Genomic DNA, 24,475 nt, shown 5'->3' with positions numbered 1-24,475 from the left:
CCATCTAATCAAGAAGAAGGAAAGGAGGATGGATGAGAAGAAGGAACACAGGTGGGAAGAGAGGCACCTGAAGAAGAAGAAAGGGATGAGAAAGAGAGCTGAGAGCCCAGAACTGGACAGAGAATCCACCTCCGTGAGGGAGGACAAGGGGGAATCAGCGTAACTAAGAGAATCAGCACAGCCTGAAACACTGCAAACGGTTGCGACTGATGAAGGAGAAGATGTAGAAATCACCCCCTTGATGCAGCGTCGCAAGGAGAATGCGCCGCAAGGGTCAACCATTGACCCACCAATTTTGATAGATGCATTAGAAGAGTATGAGAGGAGAAGAAAGGAGGAAGAAGAGAAGTAAGAGAAAATGTTGCGAGCAAAGCTAATCATCACAGAAGGTAGTCCAAGAAGAAAATTACAAGATGAGGAGGTACACCACAACAATGAGATTTCGGTAGAAGAGGAAATGAAAAGGTCGACGAGGAACAGCGCATTTTGCTGGCCTCTGAGCAGTTTGAAAAAGAAATTGAAGAAGAAGAGAGAGAAGAAGAAGAAGAAGAAAGAGGAGAAGGAGATGAAACGCCGAGCAAACGTTCAACGCATAAGAAAGAAGAAGGGCAAGGAACTTGCTGAACAGGAGAAGGAGGAACAATGCAAGGCAAGGGAAAGGAAACAAAGGCAAGAATCCCTCATTGCATTGACTAAAGAAAAGGGCAAAGCCATTATAGAAAGTAGGGAGCCCACGTTGGCTAAGGGGCTTCCATCGAAGAAGAGAGAAAACGATGATATGCTGATGGAGATGGGATTTTTCCTCGCGCCAACGCCACTTCCAGACCTGATTACAAGGTTGTACTGGAGCACGGATAGGAAACATTTTGCCAGTGTCCAGCCATCGTCATTCCAAAGGTAGTGCATGACTTCTACAACGAACGGCTACATGGCACCAAGGATGTGGTGATCATAAAAGGGCAAATGGTGTCTTTTAGCGCAAAGGACATCAATGAATTATACTTGATGAAGAGAAACCCAGATGCATTGGGTAATAAAATTATTGATGATCCTATTGAAGAGTAGATGAAAGATGCTTTGCAAACATTAACACAACCGAGCACTAAGTGGACAGTTTCATTAAAAGGCATCAGAACTCTGACGTCCAAGACACTGCTTCCTGAGGCGTGACTTTGGGTATATTTGGTAAAATGGCGACTCATCCCAACTTCCCATGAAAAAAAAATTCGAGGGATCGAGTCGTGGCCGCATATTGCATTGCACGCGGCATTCCAATCGATGTGGGCCAGTTGATCGCAAGACAAATTCGAGGTTTTGTGGGGCACATAAGAGGTTAGTATTTCTTCCCATGGACTGTCTCAAGTTTATGCCTATCAATGGGTGTAGGCACTGTCTCTTATACACATCTAGATGTGTATAAGAGACAGGAAGAAGGTCCAAGACTCACCAATGCAAGAACCAGAACCCTTGGACCCTTTGCCTTTGATAATTCGCCCTCCAAGCCCTCCCGCACAACCTTCTTCTTCACTTCCCGAGCATTTCACCAACCTTCTCCTTGCTCCTGACTCTCCAACCGCATATCCAGTAGCTCCATCCTCACCTTTATCATCATCACTGCAACTTCCCCTTCCACCGCTGCATGTTGATGACCCACGCAATTTTGGTGAAGGCACTTCGGCCCAACCTCAAAACGTCGATGGCGAAACATCACAGGCACAACCTACCATTGCCTCTTTAGCTGCTGAATTAGCAAAAATGTGAACCCTTCTTGCCCAACAACAAGAAATCTTCTCCCAACAATAGGCCTTTTTCTGACAGAGAATAGATGCGGTAAACGAGTGAGTAGAAGATTTACAACGCAATGCAGCCATGACAAGGCAGGTGATGATCAATATTCAATGCAACATCTATACAATCCACCTGAACCAGAGGTAACTAGCGAAGCGCAACCATAAGTACTTCAACTTCTTGACAGCGTATCTTCATGGTCCCATGGTGCCTCTACATCTCCAGTAGCATCTACACTTTGAAGAAGCTCCTCGCGTACCTCATCAAAATCCTCCACCAGAACTCTTCCTCCTCAATAACTTTACATTTTTTTTATTGCGGTCATTCTTTTATTTATAACTTCATTCATTATTTCTCTATGTGTAGAAGCTAATTCTTTGATTCTTTGTACATGATAAAAAAAATTTGTATTGCGTTCATTGTAATTCCTTGTATACTTAGTTAATTTTTAATACAACTAAGTAACAATTCTTTCAAGTATGCAATAGCCTCTTCTTTATCATCTTTTATCATTATTTGCGATATTCTTGATCTTCTATTTTGTGTTATTCATTGCGCTGCTATGATGTATAATATGCATACACTTAGTAACATTTTCCATACTTTGTATTTTTTGACTAATACTTAGGTAATTCATAGCTATAGCAATACTTTACCTTTCATCCTTCAAAACTCGGCTCAAACCTTCTTTTTGAAATTTTGTCTAAGTGTTTGTCTATTCTATCCAAACAACGCAATGAGGATCTTGCGCATCTCTAAATTTGGGGGTGGGGAAGATCTGAGCAGATGAGATCAAGTGATGCAGTCATTAAGAAAAATGTGTTCATTATTACCATCTTAAAAAAAAAAAGTCATATAAACTCCAATGTCAGTACAAGGGAAAACTAAAAAACAATCATAACCTGATAAGAGTTAAGTTGTGAAAGAAGTCTGCTCGTAGTTGGATGTTTGCATGAAACCTGTGGGAGCAAGCCAAAACGAAGGTGGGTTTCCAAGAACAATGCAATATGAAAAGAGAAAATGAGAAAAAGGAAAAACTAAAAGAAACAAGAGGCAACTCCTCTTAAATTCAAGAGTTAAAGTTGAGATTGGCACACAATCGTAGTTAGATGTTCGCATGACACCCGTGGGAACAAGCCAAAATGAAGGGTGTAACCATGATCAATAATCTCTAATAAATGACGTAAAGTTTGACCACCGCATCCAGACACATCAAGTTGTTTTCACAAGAAAAGGTAAACATTATTTTTAAAACTAGAAAGACATTTTTTAGCAGAAATCTGTGGTATAGAAGAAAAGTAAGGCTTTGTTAGGAATTTTCAAGGATAGAAGGAAATTACGCTAATAAATAATGTTGCCTAGGTGGAGCATTCTGAACAACCAATCGATGCAAAAATTTAGAATAAGAATTGAGCAATATTGCCTTAATAGAAGATATGCTTGAGGACAAGCATATATCTAATTTGGGGTTGTGATAACTTGTAGAAATACAAGTTATTTGTACTGTTTTATTTAGATATTGTGGCCAAAAGAAAGGAAAGTTGCGTCAATTGTATAGAAATTGGCTAAGAAATGCAAGAAATATAAATTGTCTTAAATGCATCCATTGACACCATTGCGATGGTAGAAAAGAATATTTCAAGTCTGTTTTGCAGGAAATTAAGTCACCGCATGCGTTCATGGCTCAAGATAAACTAAACAATGCATCTACGTCGCTTTACGCCAATCATTCAAAAATGAATAGACGATCAATGCAATGACGACACATGCGATAATTGATCAAGAGCTAAGCGATCAACGCAATCTCAAGTGCATGCGGTAATCAAAAACAACACCGCGTGCGGGCAAACGATCGAAGATGTAAAGAACAACACAATTGCGGAGGATTCTGACACGTGTACAGCTGACCGTTATACATTTCAGATGGGATTGACTGCGTAATAGAAGGAATATTCACTCCACCATTTTCAGAACTGCCTTAACAATAAAGTGGGGACCACAAGACAAAGATTCGAAGCTTAGCCTATAAATAGCTCCGGCTATTCCACTGAAAAGATATGCTTGAATACAGAGAAAAGTGTATATACTGATCTGAGAGAGAGACTGGTTGAGCGACTAATAAGAGTAGATCCAGGAGAAATTAAGAGACAAGGCCGAGAGGTAAGTCTCCGGGCAAGAATCCTTTCGATCCCCGTCGTTGAAGCTCTAACGAAGGTCACCTCTACCAAAAGAGCAAGCCTGAGAGGGAAGCTCTTCTCTTCATCCACTCCACACGCCGGCAAGCAAATCCACCGTCTAGATTTGTGTCAAGATGTTGACACTCTTATGTATTTGTTTCTATCTCTTTATCATCAATTGTATTCATCTTCTTAGTCTATCATTTACACCATGTATCAGATGCTTAATTCTATAATTAAATGTTATGATCATTTCCATCTCCATCTCTTTGCCTATTTCCGTTCATCCATATTTTACTTTCTCCACGATGTTTTCTTAATCCCTTGGATAATTAGCAATAATTGAGCAAGTAAATTAATTGGGTTAAGGAAATAATTATGTTTAGTCAAGGCATGCTAGACGACACCTGTGAGAACAGAAGTGAAGATGTCATTCCGCCTATCGAGAAAGGGTTGGAAAAATGCATTAACTAAAGCAAGAAGTACTTCTAGAGATGGAAGCAACCTTGCGTTCACCACATTCATCTCTGTTTCACCATAGAGATATGGGAACGAGGCCGATCACCGAGAGGTGTACACCAAGGGAAGCGGAACTTTAGTTGTATCTTTAATGCAATTAACAACCTTGCGATGTTTGTACTAATTATTCTTTCTCCTTCTGATTCATCCATAAAGCCTTGCCATCGCATACCACGTTCCTTTGTATAAAATTCACAGTCAGTCTCGAACTTAGCATCATGTATATCATGTATCTTGTATTTTGCATCACGATAGCTTAAGCTTATATTCATTGCACTTTATTTTATTAACGCAACTTTAGTTTATCTGAACAATTTTACTTTACCGCAACTTTACTTTCCTGTACAAACACACAATCTTTATTAATTGTAAAAACCAGTCACATATATCACAAATGTAACTCATTAATGACAACGATCCCTATGTTCGACCTCGAATTACTCTGAGAAACTTGCGTTGGAATTATACTTGGTTTCAGCACAAGGAAACTTGTGACAACGCATAGCATACTATAAGAATTTCATTAATAACGCATACATCTAGAAGTAGTATCCCATAAAGTGTAAATAAGCATAACACAACATCCACACTCCATCTCCATCTTTCCAAGTTATCAAGTATATGGCAACATGAGTTTGTATGATTCACATTCATCATTGTCCATATCCATATATACTTATTTAGAACATCAATTCACGAGTGTACAAGGCCCCTTATTCAAGATCCGGAGTCAACACTTAAGAGAACATGTCTACTATCCTTAAAAGTGGGTAGGAGTGAATTTCGTCTTTCACCCTATGTCCCCACCTATCTACCCGGTCTTACCCGTGAAATGGGAGGCTTATTAAGCTAGTGCTATTGAGCTAACCCTCACCCATGAAAATCTAATGATAATCCCAAAAAAACAAGAGTTCATAGTTAGCACATGATTAAGGTCAAGTTACTTAGGTCATCGCTTTGAAATAGTTAGTCTTAAACAATAAATAGTGTTATAAAGTAAGAGTGACTTAATTCTTAGTTCGATCTTATGCAAACTCATTGCATAGAACACCCACACTCCTCATGTCAATGCATGAATGAATCAAGATCACTTCGTTTGTCGCACTTTACAACAAATTGGAACAATTATAGAGTGGGTCATATCCGATAGTGTTAGAAGAATAAGGTACCCAGCCTTATTCATATACTATAGACTATTTTGGCTATATACTGAACTTGATCCACTCTTATGTCTCCACATAAAATTTATGTATTCAAATCATAATCATAGATCTTTAGTTTATTGGATTTAGACTTTACAAGTGCAATTCACATATTCAATAACAGTTTTATTGAATAAACGTTAATAACATCTTTATTGATAATAGAATACGTTTTATAAACTACAAGTTTTAAGACATACAACCAACAAAGTCCCACTTAGCTAAAACTCCAGTGGATTTTACATATATATATACAAATATATATACAATGTTGAGTAATGAGAGAATAAATACAATAAACTAGGGCATACCCAATATTCTCCCACTTGCCCTAGTTCTATCTATTTCGCAGTCCTAGTCCCACTAGGTGACCCTCGAACACTTTAATCGAGAGGGCCTTGTAAATGGATCAACCAAGTTGTCTTCACAAGAAATCCGTGTGATAATCGCGTCTCCTCGGTGTACATACTCAGCTTCTATGGTGGAGTCAATAATACAACTTTGCTTAATACTCCTCCACACTATAACTTCTTCGTTCAGAGTGAAGACTAACCCTGAAGTAGATTTCCTAGAATCTATATTGGTCTAAAAGTCAGAATCAGTATATCCAGTAAGGATCAAATCCTTAGGACCATACACGAGCACCTCGTTCTCCAAAGATACTTGAGGATGTTTTTAACGGCAGTCCAATGATCACATCCAGGATTGGACTAATATCTACTGAAAATTCTAACTGCATAGCATATGTCGGGGTGAGTACACACCATGGTATATATTAAACTCCCTACTGCTGATGCATGTGGAATTCTCTCATAACCTCAACCTCTTGAGGTGTCTTGGGACAAAGTTCCTTAGACAAATGAATTCCATGCCTGAAAGGCAACATACCTTTCTTGGAATCTTGCATTCTATATCGAGACAACATCTTGTCTATATAAGATGCCTGAGACAAGGCTACCGTTCTGTTCCTGCAGTTTAGAACGATTCGGATACCAAGAACATATTGTGCTTCTCCCAAATTCTTCATTTGGAATTGCGTGGCAAGCCATGTCTTAATGTCAGCTAGAAATTCTACTTTATTCACAATGAGTATATTATCATCAACATATAGAACCAGAAAAGCTACAGTATCAAATCTCATGTTCCAGGATCGCAATATCAAATCTCATGTTCAAATCCATAAGATTTGATCGTAGTATCAAAACACAAAATTTCTCAACATTCTCTTCAAAGCCATAAGATTTTATCGCAATATCAAATCTCATGTTTCAGGATCGAGATGCTTGTTTTAGCCCATAAATGGATATATTAAGCTTGCAAACTTTTTGCTCTTGGCCCTGTGTGATAAACCCCTCTAATTGAGACATATAGATACTCTCTTCAAGATAGTCATTCAAAAAAGTTGTCTTGACATCCATTTTCTAGATTTCATAATCATAAAAAAAATGGCAATGGACAAGAGTATCCTAATAGACTTGATCATGGCAACCAAAGAGAAGGTTTCTTCATAGTTTACCCTATCTCTTTGGGAAAACCCTTTTGCCATGAGTCTAGCTTTGTAGGTCTGTACCTTACCAGCTTGGTCTCGTTTTCTCTTGTAGATCCATTTGCAACCAATGGGTTTTATGGGCTCAACCAGAGGGGTTCGTTTTCTCTTGTCTCAGGCATCGTACATCGATCAAATGTTGATCAGATACAGAATGCAGGATTCTAAGAGGTGTTTGTTACCTTTCAGGCATAGAATCGTTTTTTCTAAGACGGATTCCCTATGCTTCAGCTATTGGAAGTGTAATGTACACAATGTTGTGTACCAAACCCGAAATTTTCTATACAATAGGGATTGTTAGTTATTATCAGTCCAATCCAGGATTTGATCACTGGACAACGGTCAAGACGATCCTTAAATATCTTCAGAGAATGAGAGACTACATGCTCGTGTATGGAGATAAGAATTTGATCCTTATAGGATAAACAAACTCTGATTTTCAGACCAATAGAGATTCTCGTAAGTCGACATCGGGGTCAGTGTTCACTCTAAATGGAGAGGCTATATTGTGGCGAAGCATCAAGCAAGGATGCATCACCGATTCCATTATGGAAGCCAAATACGTAGCCATTTGTGAAGTAGCTAAGAAGGTTGTTTGGCTGAGGAAATTCCTTACAAATTTGGAAGTTATTCCAAATATGGATTTTTCGATCACTCTCTATTGTGATAACAACGAGTCTGTGGAAAATTTGAAGGAGCCTTGGAGTCATCGTTAGGGCAAGCATATAGAACAAAAATATCACTTGATCAGGGAGATTGTGTATCATGGTGATGTGATAGTCACAAAGATCGCGTCGGAGCACAGCGTTGCTGATCTATTTACAAAGGCTCTCACGGCTAAACTGTTCGAGGGTCACCTGGAGAGTTTGGGTCTACGAGACATGCGGCATCTTGTCTAAGGCAAGTGGGAGGTGATACTAGGGTATAGAGTATGCTCTAGTTTATTGTATATTGTACTTGTAATTTTTCATGTATTGTACATTAGTCCTCTGAGGCATTAGAACAAATGGGAGATTGTTGGGATTGGTGTCCTAATTCTCACAGAGTCTCGTAGTTTGTAATATGTACAAATTGTTATGAATAAAATAAGAGTTATTTTATTTGACATTTACTCATATCCAATAAACAAAGCTCCATGGTTATTGTATGTAAACTTACGCATGTATATGAGATATACAAGTGGATCATGCCTTAAGTGATAACCTAAAAAGGTTTGTAGTATAAGGATTAAGGAGAGATACCTGATCCTAGTGACACTATGGATACGGCCCACTTTGTAGAGATTCGCAAGTGTTGTGAACTACTACAGATGTTAGATCCTGACCATTCATGTGGAGACATGCAAGCAGAGGTGTCCTATACAAAGAGTTTGTATAAGACCGGACCACGAGATGACTAGTCTCTTTATATAACGCCGTTGATACTTGAGACTTACATCTCACCTAAACAACCATAATTGACATGACCTCAGTCCTGAGTGTTTTGGGAACTCCTTTCTTTGAGGGTAGTTCTTTAATTAGTATAGGTGAGAGTGGCCAAATTGCCAACTCAACACGCTTACCTTTTTAGGGATTTTTCTCATTTGGGAGTTGGGAACTCAGTTACACAAGATGAAATTCACTTCTTCCCCAAAGCAGGTTTAAGTAGATAAATTGCTCCCTTAAGGGCTGATTCCGGGTCTTGAACATAGTGGCAACAACTTCTCTTTGGAAGAGAGGACTCAGTCATAGTAGGACTATTACTTATGTTCATTAGAGGGATCATTGGTGCTTAAGGAGTTAGATGTAACTATAGGGGCATAACGGTTATTGGCCTATCTATACTTACGAGAGATCTGTGAAGGGTTATCACACTGTTGATTGGTTGATGTGGATACATAATATATCTGTAGTAAGGAGAATGCAGTTGTCAGTCTTTAGTGAAGTGTCTGACAGTTAACAGATGGTGGATCCCATGACTAAAGAGTTTAGTTTGTTATTCACGTATCGTTGGAGCTTCAAGCTACAGGTCTATAATGTCCCCTTGGAAGCTCAATGGATTCAAGTTAAGAATCAGTTCTTGTGTTGATTTGAAATGTTCAAATTGACAAGAGAAAAATCGATTATATATGATATGATCGGTGTGATGTATGAGATACATTAACTGGAGAATTAATATAAATGAGATTAAATACCATGAAATTATGGTTTATATGTTTCATGAGATGAAATATTAAAACTATAGGTTATAAATAGAATATGGTAAGTTGGTTATCATATATATTTATATATTAATTATTGGATAATTATATCTTTTTCTCTAATAACCAATTGAGTGGGAGGTTATTGGTAGTTTCATGGTAACCATGAGATAAAAGGAAAAATGTTTTCCTAAATTTAATAGTTGTTGTAAAAGTTACTATTCTCGGATACACTCACGGTTTTACTGTCAAATGAATAGGATTCACTAAATGATAGCTGAAGAGAGACTAAACGATCATGAAGTGACACTACACGATAGTTCACTCAGCTGGCCATTAGCTAAACAATCGCAGAGCATTTGCTAAACGATCCTAGAGCATTTGTTAAACGATTGGGCATTCGTCTATGCGATAGACTTCTGTCATCTCCCACTTGCTCAATCGTTTACATGATTGTTATTCCTCTGGTCTCTTCCTCTAACCAAGTCCACACAGAGCCACACTTTTGGATTCTCACACCGAGAATACCAAGGTCGCCATTATGGTGGTGTCTTACTCAACTTGACTGAGTCGAGGTTTTTGGAGGTCATTCATTGAGTTCGCGGTGTTCATATGGTGGTCGTTGTGATCATGTTGTGTTGTGGTCGACGTGTTTGAGCGTTTATGTGTTGCAGTCTTGGAGATTGAACAAGCGTTCGTGATCGATGGTGTTTGAAAATGAGTCTTCAAAGGTATGTATAATCTTTCCCTTGATCTTAATGTAAAGCATGCTGTAATTTCGTATTGTACATGACCAGTTAGTTTTCGTTTCTTAAATGTAATTGTTAGTGTTAAATTTTAAATGAAATTTGGAATGATCATTCTGCTGCTCATGGAAATCCTCATATCTTATTTCCTTCAGGTTTTACCTCTTCTGGTTGATCTACAAGATCCCAGACGGAATTGAAGTACATTGACTCCATTTCGAGGTCCATGGCTTTTATCCACTGGTGCTTATCCACATCACCCATTGCTTGTTTGAAAGTCAATGGATCCTCTAAGCCATCATTAGGTAAGAAAACCTGAGTTTCAGTTAAACCCATGTATCGGTCAGGCTGTTGCATAACCCTCGCACCACATCGAGGCATCTCAACTCTTGAAAATGATGTGAAGTACCAGTTCCATCAATAAATCTTGTTGAAGGACCTGCTCGATCAACAACTCTTGTTGATCTATCTGTAGTTTCTCTGGTTATCTCACTTAATACTAGCTTACTGCGAGGTTAATGATTTTTAATGTGGTCTTCCTCCAGGAATGTTGCATTTGTCGACCCAAATACTTTATCTTCCTGAGGATCATAAAGAAACCACCTTTTGTCTCTTTAGGATAGCTACAAATAAGCATACCTTTGAACGGCATTCCAAGTTTTTTGGATTTTGCACCAACACATGTGTTGGGCATCCCCAAATCCTGAAGTGACATAAACTACCTTTACGTCCTCTTCATAACTCGTAAGATGTTTCTAAAACACTTTTCGAGGGAACCATGTTCAATATATACACTGCAGTTTCTGCTGCGTAACCCCAAAAGGAACTTGGCAACTGAGCATAACTCATCATAGAACGAACCATGTCCAACATGGTTCTATTTCTCCTTTCTGTAACACCATTTTGTTGAGGTGTGTCAGGTGCTGTGAGTTGTGACTAAATTCTGTATTCTATCAAATAGTCCTAGAATTTTAAGTCCATGTACTCACTGTTGGGATTGGTGTCCTAAATCTCTTGTAGTCTCGTAGTTTGTAAACATTCTGTAAACATATTGTTATTAAATATAATAAGTATTATTTTATAAGAATTTACTCAATAAACTAAATTTCGTGGTTATTTTATGTAACTTAAGCATGTATGTGGAGATATACAAGTGAATCATGCCTTAAGTAATAACCTAAATGGTCTGTAGTAGATGGATAAAGGAGGGATACCTTATTGTGGTGACATTATGGTATGGCCCGCTTTGTAGATGTTAAAGTGTTGTAAAGTGCTACAAATGGTATGATCCTGACCATTCATGTGGAGACATGCGAGCGAGGTTATCCTATACAAAGAGTTTGTATAAGACTGGACCACGAAATGGTTAGTCTCTTTATATAACGCCATTGATAATTGAGACTTACATTTCACTAGAATGACCATAGTTGACATGACCTTAATCCTGAGTGAGTTGGGAACTCTTGCTCATGAGGACGATCCGTTGATTTGTATGGATGAGAGTGGCCAGATTGCCAATTTAACAAGCCTACTATTTTGAAGATTTGTCTAATTGGGAAGTTGGGAACTCAGCTACACAAGACGGAATTCACTCCTTCCCTAAAGTAGGGGCAAGTAGATAAATTGCTCCCTTAAGAGCTGATTCCAGGTCTAGAACATGGTGGCCACACTCTCTCTTGGGAAGAGAAGACTCAGTCATAGTGGGACTATGACTTATTGTTCATTAAAGGAATCAGTGGTACTTAAGGAGTTAGATGTAACTACAGGGGCAAAACGATAAATTAGCCCAACTGTACTTACAAACGATTTGTGAAGAGTCATCGCACTGTGGATTGGTTATATGGAAACATAAATATACCTGTAGTGTGAAGAGTGCAGCTGTCAATCTTTAATGGAGTGACCGACAGTTGATGGATGGTGGATATCGTGATTAAAGAGTTTAATCAGTTATTCACGTATCGTTGGAGCTTCAAGCTATAGGTCTATAAGGTCCCTTTAGTAGCTCAATGGGTTCAAGTTGATAATCAGATTTTAGGTTAGTTTGAAGTGTTCAAATTAACAAGAGGAAATTTTGATTATATATAATATAATTAAATTAACTAAATTATATGTAATATAATTGATATGATGTATTTCAAACATTATTTGTGTAAACCCTGAACCTAATTTTCCTACTTATGTATATTCACTACTGAGACCAGTATGGTGAGTAGGTTAATGTGAGAATTAATGTTTAATGAGTAGGTTAATGTGAGAATTATTATGAAGCTTGACTCTTGGGTGAAGCTAGGAAAATTGGTTAAGTGTTGTTAGTTTGTAGTCCATGTGTTGGCTTAGTGTTGGGCATTGGACTTGAGCCATGGGTGTTGGCCTTACTTATTTGTTGAGGTTAGTTAGGCTCTTAAAGAAGCCAAGTGTGGCCGAGTGAGGAGAAGCCATACGTTGGTAGTGCACACCAAGAGAAATCGTGTTACGAGGAAGCAACCCTATGCGTGGACAAGGCATGTGGTAACCAAGTCTTGTGAGGTTAGTATGCATGCGGCAAGATTAGGTGTGCACGAGCGTAGGCACTGAGCGTTAGAGCATTGCGCGCGGACGATCGTATAGCTACTTGTGGGGTTGCACGATGCACTAGACAATGAGCTAGACGATAGCACTAGACAAAGGGCATGACCGCTAGACGATGGGCATAAGCACTAAACGATGAGCAAGAGCGATAGATAGACGATAGGCACAAAGCTAGACGATTGAGGCTTTGCGTGCTGTGGGCCAGGATAGGCGTTGAGCACAAGGTGTTGGCTACTTAGTGTGCGTTAGAGCTATGTGCTGGAGTAAGGCTGGGTGTGTGTTAGTTAAGCTTGGCATGCGATGAGTAGAGCTTGTGTTGGTCAGGCTTTGCAAAGCTAAAAGGGCTGAAGTTGCGTTGATGATTGAAGCCGAGAGGAGGCCAAGGCACAAAGCACATGAGTTGGAATAGGTTTGCATGACAACTATGGTGTGCATTGAACCTAGTTGAAAGCATGCGTTGATAATAGGTGAAGTAATCAGTCTTAAATCACCGATTAAGGGGCACCAGCTGTCCTAATCTCCAAAATTAAGTCCATTTGAATTGGAGGTGTCATGCTAATATAATAAATGGTGAGAAGCAGTATAAAAGGGAGGATGAACTTTAAAAGGTCAGTTTGAAAAATTCCTCCAAGAAAATTTAGAGCTCTTGGTGTCGTTGGAAAGCTCTGTGAGTCTAGTTTCAGAGGCAGTGCTGCCAAAAGAAGATCTCACCAGAATAAGGTTGGAGAAGGAAGAAAGTGACAAGAGATTCAGTTCACGGGTGAATCTGGGCTGTCGATGAAGAATTGAGCCTCCAGGGCGAACCACAAAGAATTTGAAGCTGAAATTTTAAGGTAAGCTTCCTAAGATAATCTAAACAAGTTTGTAGAAGAAAATTTCTTGAGATGAGCTTTAGAACTTGAGTTATTAATGAAGTAAGCCAAATATATAATTCTATGAACAAGTAGGCAGCTGCTTGGGTTGAGTAAGTTGGCAACTCACAATAGGCGCTTGGGTAGACTAAGGGTGGAGCACCCTTGTGTGTTTAACCTATTATTTAGGCTGAAGAGGCTTGCATTGAAGTCTTGGACGCAGAGATGCCTATGTGAGTGACCATGTGCGGCTGAAGAAAACACTTAGAGCAAATGTTGGTTGCATAGTGGGAATGCGTTGGTGAGGTGTGTTGCCCGCATAGCAAGAACCTAAGTCTCAAGGAAATTTTTAAGTACTTGACCTATAGCCAGGTATGCGTTTGAGTGAAGGTCTTCTAGGGGAAGGCTAACGCAAGCTTAATTAAGAGTTAGCCTTAAAAGGGAGACCATAGTATCTAAATATATGTTGTTGTGTCCACAGGATTGACACCATTGCTAGAAGTATATTAACCTTTAAGAAGTAGCCCTAAAGTTTTGAGTGACTAAGTATTTATAGTGTTTTTAAGAATCCATGATTTTAAGGAAGATTATTCTCATGCTAGCTATTTTACAAAATAGTTTTTCCAAGCAAACTATGAGTTTATATTTTCAAACGCATGCCATGTATGAAAGAATGTTGTAAAACTATTTATGTATGTTCATATGCACAAAGCATGCGTTATTACCTTTAAAGACATGTCTCTATGCATTTAGGTATACATGCTTTAAAGGTATGACTAATGTTACTTCAAGCTCGATATTGAAGGACATCGAGAAGGTACCCGAGTAGCTCAATACTGAAGGACACTGAGAAGGTATCTGAGCGGTAGTACCTACGATATGAGGGTACTTAGTTATAACTATGTGCACGTAGATAGTTTGACGTCGAGAGCTTGAGCGAAAGGGTTCTCTCTTAACTAAGGCTTGACGTTGGGACTTAACCATAATAGGGTTATTCTCAACTAAGGAATCAGTTTAATGTTTTATGATGATAACAGTTTAGTGTTTAATGCTTGGAAAGTTTACATATCAGTACAAGGTTACTGTAAAGATTTATGTTTCGGTATGATCTTTTATTTGAGACTTAAGCATGAGAACCTGTTTTCTTTCTTAAGTCACTCACTAGGCTAGTAGTTCACTCCGTTTTTCAAATGTTTTCTTTCCCCAGGTAGTGGTCAAATCCTCTGAAGATAGCTCTGCATCTACTCTACCACTTAAAGTCAGAAGTTCTAGTAACCCGTCAGCTAGGTGGTTACTGTAAATATTTGTACACATGTTGTAGTTGTTGCATGTAGGGACTAAGTTTGGGAGTTGGGACTTATAAGACTTGTGTTGTAAATTCTGTAAATGTTTTGTGTTTAATGGTTAATGTTTATTTGGCCTTAGTAGCAGCCGTTGTGTTTAAGATTGCATGTTGTTATCAGGTAATCTAAAATGAGTTAGTAAGCAGTAAGTGTCAAAAAAGGGTTGATAACTGCTGCAGTCATGTCCTTGCCTGAGCTAAGAGAGTAGTCTGGGAGGGGGTGTGACAATTTAATTATAGGAATTAATATAAATATGATTTATATTAAATGCCATCATATAAAAAAGAACTATAGTTTATATGTTGCATATGATGCAATATTAAAACTATAGGTTATAAATATAATATGATAAGTTAGTTATTATATTTATTTATAATATATTAATTATGTGATAATTAATTATTCTTTTTCTTAATAACCGACTTGAGTGGGAGGTTATTTGCAGTTTATGTAACCGTGAGATAAAAAGGAAAATAGTTTTCCAAATCAGAAGATGATTGATCATTCGAATCGTTCTCATAAAAAAATCACTATCGAGTAAAATAGTTTTACTATACGATAGCCTCAGTGACTAAACGATCAAGTATCGAATTTACTATACGATAATTACTCGTTTCTACACGATCGAGTAGCAAGTCTATACGATAGGCTTCTTCTTTTACACGATCGAGTATCAAGTCTATACGATAGACTTCCTTCTTCTGTCACATACTCGATCGTATAATTGATCATTCACTTCCTCCATTCCTTTATCCAAAGTCATACAGAGCCCACAACTTCTAGATTCTCACACCAAGAATACCAATGTAACTCTTGTGGTGGTGGTGTTCTTGTTCTGTTCGAGGGTCAAGGATCGAGTTGTACTCGATTGTGATCGAGATTCATCCAGTTGCTCGTTGAGATCGAGTTCTGATCGTTGCGTTCAAGATCATGTTGTTGGACACGTTACTGAACGATCGAGGGATACTTGAAGAAAGGGTTCTTCAAAGGTATTGCATACTCTATCCCTTGTTTGTTCTTAAAAGAAACATGTTGTAATTTACTCCCTATGCATAATCTGTTCTTCTAGACTGTAATTGTTTGTGTTATTTCTCAATGGAGTTTGGAACGATCCGCTTCCGCTTCCAAATCCCATTGTTGTATTGAACTTCTTTTACAGTCTTGGTGGGTTTTAAGTGTCTACAATGCATTTAAGTGTTAAATGTGATTGTGGATGTGTTTGATGGATGTTTACGGGATGATAGCCTCTGTTTAAAGCGTTCTTTCAATTTACAAAGTGTTAATTTGTAAGGCCCCCTGCATTTTTTTGGCATAATTAACAAGCTATCGAGTATATATTCAAGTTTTATTTTTGTTTGAGTTGTTCGTGATGAGGTTTCAAAGGCACATGGAGATGTTGTTCTCATCGAGGGAGAATACCAAAGGTTGGTCACATCGTGTAGCCCAGGCTAAACGATCGTTTAGATTTGGTTAAACAATCGTGTAGAAAAGTTCTACTTTATCGTGTAGTATTTACTAAACGATCACATGGGTGATGCTAAACGATCAAGTAAAGAGTTTACTCGATCGTGTTGTGTTGGCTACTCGATCGCATAGACGCTTGGGGTAAATGATCGCATAGAGTATATGATACTCGACGCATGGCATACGCGTGCACTAAACGATCGTGTAGTCCAGCATGCTCATCGCATAGTCACTGGCTACTCGATCACCTGGTATAAGATACTCGACGCTTGCTCCTCGGTTTTCTAGACGATCATGCTTCATCGCATAGTCGTCATCTACTCGATCGTTTAGGCATGCGTTGCTCGTTATGCACTACACGACCGTGTGACCTTCATACTTCATCGCATAGTTAAAAGGCACTCGATTCAGGCTAAATGATCGTTTATACTTGGTCGATGTTACTCGACGATCATAAGAAGCTGTTACATGATCAAAGGAACAAGGCTTCGCCCGGACGGTTCAAGACCTGATTCGCTTGTTTGAATTAGTGGACTCGATGCTCTTTGTAATAGATAGATTTTTTTTCGATTTTGAGGCTAATTGTCTCGGTCCATCAATTTTATTTAAAGTACATGAGATGTGTGCTTGTTTATATGCCATATTGTATGACATATAGATTTAAAACCCATCATAGGTTATGCATTTTATTCATGCATCATCTTTATATTATAAGACTTATAATATAGAAGTTTGCATGATTAAATTACCTTAAAGCATGCTCATGCATCATAGAATATATGCATGCATTAAGCATATCGATGCATCATCTTTATATTATAAGTGTTATAGTATAAGGGTATATGAGAGCATGTATTCTTAGTTCATTACTTTATTATATAAGAGTTATATAAAGTAGTAATGAATGAATATTGAATGAAGCATGACACTTAGGTTTATTTATAAGAGTTATAAATACCTTGTGAATGTCTAGCTTCTCATTGTGCTTGATTTTGATTGTTTCATTTTTTATAAGTGTTATAATTAATGAAATAGAATTAAAATCAATAACCAAGAGTTGCATGCAAACTTATACTTTAATCATGTTTTAAAAGGGTCTTAAAATTTGATTAAGTTAGACCTAAGATCACGGTTCTAATGAGTTAGATACCTACGTTTAATTTTAATTGGTTTAATAGGATTAAATTGATTTAAATAAAATATTAAATTTGTAATAAATCTATCTATAAGGGACCTTCATAGAGATCTTTTTTCCTTTGACTTTTAGTTCCAAGGTATCTTGTATGTGTTGTATAGTCTGAGGTGGTAGCATGTTTCCCTCCATCTCAACCTAAAAGCATCATTAATAAATAATCAATAGGTGTCATATGTTAAAAAAAATAATGAACTCTTTTTACAATATAAATATTTACCATCATTCGTAATCTCACTATAGTGGAGATGGCTTATCCAGTGACATACACATCGATATGATACAAAGTTATGAAGAAGTATTTATGAAGAAAGTTAATGAAAGTAAATAACTTATATAAATATATCATATTTGCCAAAGTGGTTAAAAAGTCTTTACAGAACAAAGGTTAGATCATATAATCAAAGCACCTTTACAAAATAAATATTATAAAGTATAACAATCACAAACAAGCATTTAGACAATGCATCAAACTGCTCCTCAAATCAAAACACCCTCACAATCTTTTCTTGCATAAGTAAGCTCATCACTTTCATCAACGTCAATTTCTGCACTACGAATTTGTTTATTACTAACCACAATACCATCATAATTCTCATCGTACATCTCCAAGTCATTAAATCCTCTTGGTGGTGCTTTTAATAAGACATACCAACTTGAGGTGTCATGTTCTCTAACATAAAACACTTGTTTGGCTTGCGATGCAAAGATGAAAGGCTTCCGTACAAATATACTTTGGCTTTGATGTAAATTAACAAGAGTGAATCCTTCCTTGACTTTTACTCCATTACGAACATTTGCCCAGTTGCATCGAAAGATTGGAAGTTGGTAAACATAATAATCTAATAAGATGGTTTCTTGTAACACCCCATAATAAGGAACTAGGTTCACAACTTGAGATTGATCTTTTGCACTGGATCTACACAATGTTCTAGCATGTACAACAACAACACTATTTTAGGTTGATTTTTCAACACTCTTTATATGAAATCGTTGGCCATTTATAATGTATCCAGTGTAAGACAGCATTTTTTCTGGGCCCATTTGCAAGCCATTTTAACAAGTCAGAGTAACCTTCAACAGACGAATCTAATTCAATCTGGTAAGAATAAACATACCTACTTGTTAGTGAAAGTATATTATGGTTTTAAATTTTCATTCGTTATTAAATAGTTAGTATTACCTTGGATTTCAACCACGATGAAAATTTTTCTGTATGAATATTCCAAAGTAGATTAGAATCTTTTGCCAGTCTTTTATATAAGATTATGAGTTCATTCATTTACATCCTACCCAAATAAGTTGTCATTAAATAATAGTCTTAAATTAAACTAAATAATATTGTTACACAAAATAACTCACTCGATAAATGGTTCCACCTCTGCGGTATTGAATAGGACATATCGATGGCCATTATTATGTACATAATCGGATAATACAATTGGAGTTCCAGAAGATATAAGGCGACCCTCTACTATGACATCATTCTAGTAATCTTCATTATGTTGTTGTTTATTCAATACCTTAATTGACTGTTTAAAATACTTGTTTGAAAAGTTGACACATTCATCAGCTAAGTAGCAATGCACCCTTTTGGTCGTGCTTTGTTCCGTACATAACCTTTCAATATCTTCATATATCTAGATTAATTGTTATTAGTATAAGGAAATACCACAATTATCAATATATCAAAAGTAAAACAGATACCTTTCAAATGGGCACATCCAACGGAATTGAGCAGGTCCGCATATACAAGCTTCACGACTCAAATGAATAACTAAAGGTGTCATTATATCAAAAAATGAAGGTGGAAAGTACCTTTCAAGAAGACATAAAATGTCCACCACTTCTTTTTCAAGCTCTAACATAATCTCTCTGTTAATTATACGTTGGCAGAGTCTATTGAAATATGAACATAGCCTATATATTGCATGTCTTGGACCTTTTTGAAGCAAGCCTCTAAGCACCACAGATAAAAGTTGTTGCATCAACACATGATAATCATGAGACTTCAACCCCATCACTTTGCATTCATCTAATGATACACATTTTGAAATATTTGAACTGTATCCATTTGGCAATTTTAGTTTGTACAACCTTGAACAAAATAATTTCTTCTCAGACTTCGACAATGTGTGTGGAGCAAGAGGTAGGTAAGTTCTCCCTCCTCGTTCTTGAGGATGTAGGTCAGGGTGAATTTTCAAAAGTTGTAAGTCCTTGCATTAATTCCATATTTGTCTTTCCATTTATATCTAATAATGTACCTATAATACTCTCATACACATTCTTCTCTATGTGCATGACATCCAAGTTGTGGCGTATTGGTAACTCCTACACAATAAAAGTTTCAAATTGTTAATGGTCTAGTTTGAATCTCAATAATTTGAAACTCAATAAAATACACCATAAACTTAGAGTTCATTAACCTTCCAATATGGTAGATCGAAGAAAATTGATCGCTTCTTCCACCTTTGATTTGACAATTCTTTACGACTCTTGCTCTTTCTCTTTTCACCTTTCCCCCAACAATTATCAAAATCTTCAAGTTGGGCATAAATTGCACTACTTGTTGCAATTTTGGGAGGTAACTCTTCTTCTATTTTTCTGTCAAACCATGCTTTTTTTCTTTGATACGGATGAGCCCTTGATAAGAATCGTCTATGACCCATATATGCAAATTTTTTACTATGTTTCAACCAATAAGAACGAGTATTATCTCCACAAGTTGAGCATGCATATTTACCTTTTGTGGTGCATCCGACAAGATTTTCATATGTTGGAAAATCATTTATAGTCCACATAAGAATTGATCTCAAATTGAAATGTGTGTTCATTACAATATCATAAACTTGTACTCCTTTCCATAGTTGTTGTAAATCTTCCACCAAAGGTTGTAGATAAACATCAATATCATTTCCTGGTTGTCTAAGGCCAGGAATCAACAATGTCAACATTATATATTTTTTTTTCATGCATAACTAAGGAGGAAAGTTGTAAGTAACAAGCATGACTAGCCAACAACTATACAGACTACTCAAATTAAAGAATGGGTTAACCCATCTATAGCAAGGCCTAACCTTTAGATTGTGTGGATCCATAGAAAACTCATTCCACTTTTTATCAATTGTTTTCCATACAATAGAGTCAACTAGATGTCGAATTTTTCCATCAGTATTTTTATGGTTCCAATGCCAACGTAAATTTTCACTAACTTCATTTATTTTAAACATCCATTTAAGTCATGGAATGATAGGAAAGTATCTCAATACCTTCGCAGTAATACCTTGTTTGATTTGGTTTGTTCGTTCATCAATCTTCCATCTTGAAGTCGCACAATGAGGACAACTTTCCAACTTTTCATTCTCATTTCTAAATAGGCAATAATCCTTAACACATGCATGAATTTTATGGTAGCCTAAATCAAATTTCTTGAACAATTTTCTAACTTCATAAATAGATCTTGGAATAACATTGCCCATTGGGAGCATGTCATGCAAAAGCCCTAAAAGGTTGGTGAAGCTTGTTTCTGACCAACCATTAAAGGTTTTCAGTTTATATAATGCTACAGTTGCTGACATTTTCATATACTTTGTACAACTTGCATACAATGGAGTATTTTCCTCTTGAACCTTTTGAGAAAAATTGTTTTCCTTCTTTGATGTAGAATGGTCATTAATGTTGTCCTCTTCCCCCATATATGTGCTCTCATAGAAGTTTATTGCTTCAAATATAAAACTATCTTCAACTTCATTCTGGACTTCATCCCCTTCACATACTTCTCCATGATGATACCAAATATTATATATAGGGTCAATTCCCTTAATGGCCAAGTGCTCATATATGATTTCAAAATCACAATGTCTCATATTTCTACATTCTTTACATGGGCACAAAACATTATTGGCATTTGACTTCCTTTTCTTCACTTGTAGAAAATTATATGCTCCTTCCATATATTCATTACTAGCACTATTGGACAAAGTCAATTTTGTTAAGTATGCATCAAAAGATTAACTCAAAACTAATAGTTAGTTACTTTTATATCAATTTAGATGCACCCAATCTTTGCTAAACATTTTCAAGGTGTTGGTAATCTCTTTGGATGATTAGTTCAATCACCAATTACTTGGTCACCAAGCACTATTTGAGAAAAGATAATATCAATTTTCAATGAGCTAACTTGATGAAATTCATAGGCCTTGCATCTTATTTCTGGGATGGTGAAGTAACAAAGAATTAAATGTTCAAAGATTGTGATGGAATCCAAATATATTAATTATAAAAGAAAAAGGTGGACCTAGACAATGTAATCAAATTCTTTGTTTGACAAGTGTTGCACGGGATGGTGAACATCCTAATTGTCTATAAAAGTGCTTGCCACTAGAGTTAGAGTCTTTGGTACTGGGGATGCTTGCTACTTTAAATCCTAATTGTCTATAGGAGTGTTTTGGGGAGCAACAACAAAAGCCTCCATTCACAAATCTCAAAATAAAACCACTATACAATAAAGGCTTCAAAGGCTAAAATTAGAACACCCCATAAATTAGAATGAAAAAGGTAAGGCAGTGGGCATTTATTTCCTCGCACCCATAACACGAAATTCCCCAATGAAACCTTCAAACTAAACTCATACATAACTATAGCAAAACAGGGCAATAGACTCAAACTTCATGTGCAACCTTCTGAGATACAACACCTAATTCCCTCTATATGCAGCAATAATGTCTCTACCTTTTGGGTTTCTAATCCCCTCTCTCTATGAGATCAACTCATTTAACTCAAAATAGATTGAAATTAGACATAAAGGAAACAAAGGAGGACAAATTTTTTCAAATTAATAAAAGAGAAAAGTATGTGAAAGGTGTTCACCTTACAACTCTCAAATATGTTGTGTCTCTGAAGAAGTTGAGAATGTGAAATCAACGGCTACTTTGCTCTAATGTCTAATTTTTCAATGAACTTTTTGATGGCATACTTTCATAAAATAAATATGAAAAGAGACATGGAAATAAAAGAGTAAAGAGAAAGGAAATCAATGAAAAAGATAGATAGAAAGCAAAATGAAAGGAAAAAAAACAAAACTTAATACAGCCATAACCTTCCAAATCAAACTTTCACATATATACTAGTTTTACAGTCACAAGACATTCAAAAAACGTTCAGAAGGTGAAAAATAGAAGCAAAATCTAACAATTTATCCTAGTGCACATGTTATAAGGATGGTCGTTCATCCTAGTGCTTTAAGGGTATCTATCCCATATCCTTCATTCTTGTATATTGTTTTTTATTCATTGTAAGGATGGTTATTAACCCGAGTGATTTTGAAGCCTTTTGTAAAAAATTTTCATTAGAAATGGGCTAATTATTAAAGAAAAATACTTGTTTATATCTTTAAGAAAAAAAAATAAAGAATACTTGTTTCTCAAATTAGCAAATGTTATAATGTTACTGCAGTTTTTGTTGGAGAGTTATGGGTCAGCCACTATGGAACTTTTGACAAGGTACTATTTAGGTTAATTACTAAAGACACGGCAAAATCCCTTAAAAACTACTTAAAACTATGATTACACAATCAACTTTAACTACCCAACACAAATATAAAATTCTCAATAAACAGAAACATGAAGACTACATCATATAATGTCTCAAAGATTGGTCTTCCATATTTGTAAAAGGACTGGATGAAAACCTCCCTCCAATGAAATGTGGATCTATCTTTGAATTTTGGTAGCGGTCATAGAGGTTTTGATTGGATATTTTTCAAAATTATTGGTGTCTAGTTCTAGTTACACAATTGAGAGCACATGAAATGAAATAACCAAAATTTTTTAGTGGGATGCTTGGTTGTGAATTGCCTTGAAAATCAACCGTTTGGTAACAAGAATAATTTTAAAAAAAATTATTCAAATCCAATGAAACACCCATATATAGAATCCTTAAGAGCTATCTCACAACATTCAAAAGAACACAAAATCCCCCCAAAAAGAAGAAGTAATTGAAATTTACCGTTTGGTAACAAAAATAGTTTTTTTTTTCTTTTCTTTAAAGTTCAACAACGTATAGGGTATTGAGAGAATTAGAAATGTTTGCCCTCGACCTCATGTCTTAACTATTTGAAATATCACATATTAACATGTACCACAATAATCAATACAATTCTTTTAACTAGTTGAAATATAGGGTATTGAGAGAATTTGAAATGTTTGCCCTCGACCTCATATCTTAACTAGTTGAAATATCTCATATTAACATGTACCACAATAATCAATACAATTCTTTTAACTAGTTTCTTCAATATGATTACACTAAGTGGAATAATGTAACAAAAAATAATGCCCGAGTTAAAATTCTCCATGGTCTCTTTCAATGTTGTACACTTGGTAACTATCTAGAAAAAAAAAAAAGACCATAGATATATATTGGAATCCAAGAAAAGAAAATAGTCAAAAGAAGAATAATAATACATAAATAAATAAAGAGCTGTTTTTCAAGCAAAAAAAACTTATATAATGGCCAATGAAGAAACCCAAATGAATCTGCTTTCCTTTTCCCCATAACATAAATTCTTACTAACTTGTATTCTAGACCTTTCTGCAAAATGAAACCTTGAAAAGGATTACACAAACCATTCAAAAGATCACAAAATCTCCCCAAAAAGAACACAACATTCAAAAGAACACAAAACCCTCCCCCTCCCCCCTCCAAAAAAAAAAAGAAGTAATTGAAATTTACCTTGAAAGAAAAAGAAATAACATAAAATCCCCCCAAAAAGAAGAAGTAATTGAAATTTACCTTTGGTAATGGCAAGCTTCGTCATGCAAACGAAGGAGCTAGGGCAAGTTTAAATGCATTTGCGCTTGCGCAAGAAGATCTGTGCTAGGTCATCGAGTTTGAACGAAG

Source organism: Benincasa hispida, chromosome 8 (genome assembly GCF_009727055.1).
Source record: "Benincasa hispida cultivar B227 chromosome 8, ASM972705v1, whole genome shotgun sequence".
In the NCBI taxonomy this organism is placed as follows: domain Eukaryota; kingdom Viridiplantae; phylum Streptophyta; class Magnoliopsida; order Cucurbitales; family Cucurbitaceae; genus Benincasa; species Benincasa hispida.
This window is presented reverse-complemented; position numbering follows the sequence as displayed.